The sequence below is a fragment of the Chinchilla lanigera genome, unplaced genomic scaffold (genome assembly GCF_000276665.1).
Source record: "Chinchilla lanigera isolate Chin_1 unplaced genomic scaffold, ChiLan1.0 scaffold00036, whole genome shotgun sequence".
Classification (NCBI taxonomy): Eukaryota; Metazoa; Chordata; class Mammalia; order Rodentia; family Chinchillidae; genus Chinchilla; species Chinchilla lanigera.
In genome coordinates, this window is record NW_004955437.1 from 1,462,477 (window position 1) to 1,463,495 (window position 1,019).

Below are 1,019 nucleotides of genomic sequence, written 5' to 3' on the forward strand. Positions count from 1 at the left end.
GAAAGCTGACTTTCTGGGGGTTATCTCTGTTTGTGTTATTTGGATGAGAGTCCCTGGGTCCTTCCATGGAATTAATTTTTATACATGCAGGCAGACACCCTAAGTGTGTCCTATTGCCCAGACAGGATCCTTAATATCTTTTAGAATCACCCTGACCTGTAGACAGAAACCAGCCAAATATCCTGTGCTGCAGCCAGCTCCCTTTTCTCTGTATACCTGGATGTACTTGTCACCCAGGGCCCACCAATAAGTCAAGGGATCTGGATCACCCATACTGATGTGGACTGATGATTTGGGACTAATTTAGACTGTATGTCTCTTATGTCATCCAAGCCATAGCCCTAAGGTTTCACAACCCCAGTGGGGACAGTATACTTCCCTTTCCTTTCCACATCTTCCTCCTTCTGTCCTTGGGCACATATAGAGGCCCCAAGTCACTAAGTCCATGCCAGCACTGTTTCTGTTAATTGCCTTTTTCTGGATCTCACATGCAGGGAAAAGGTGAATCTCAGGATTGGCTTTGTCTTGCCACCAGTGGGGGTTCCAAAACTTACATATGGAGATTAAGAATACAACATTTTGCTGGTCACACAAGAGATGCAATGAGGCCAGCTCAGATCACTTAAGGTGAATAGAGTTCACTCAGCGGTACAAAATGGTGTAATTACAAAGGTGTTCCCCTAGTCCATCAAGAGTCCTTATCTGTAAATTTGCTCCCATCAGGGCTGCCCATAGCAGGAGTACCAGGACTAGGGCTGTCAGGCAGGTCATCATTGGATCAGGTTGCCACTGATTTTCATTAAAGTCTTTGAGAACAACACAGTAGGCAAAGTTCTGGTGGAGGCAAGGAAAGCACCATCTCAGGAGCAAACAGTTGAGCTCACAGAGTCAGTCCGTTGGGGAGTTCTGGTATCCACTTCCTGCCTCAGGAATGGTGAATCCATAGAAAACCTGCAAGTTTCAAAGCAGTGAGTGTGGTTAAAATGATATCATAAGGCCTCACCCACTTTCGTTGGAGT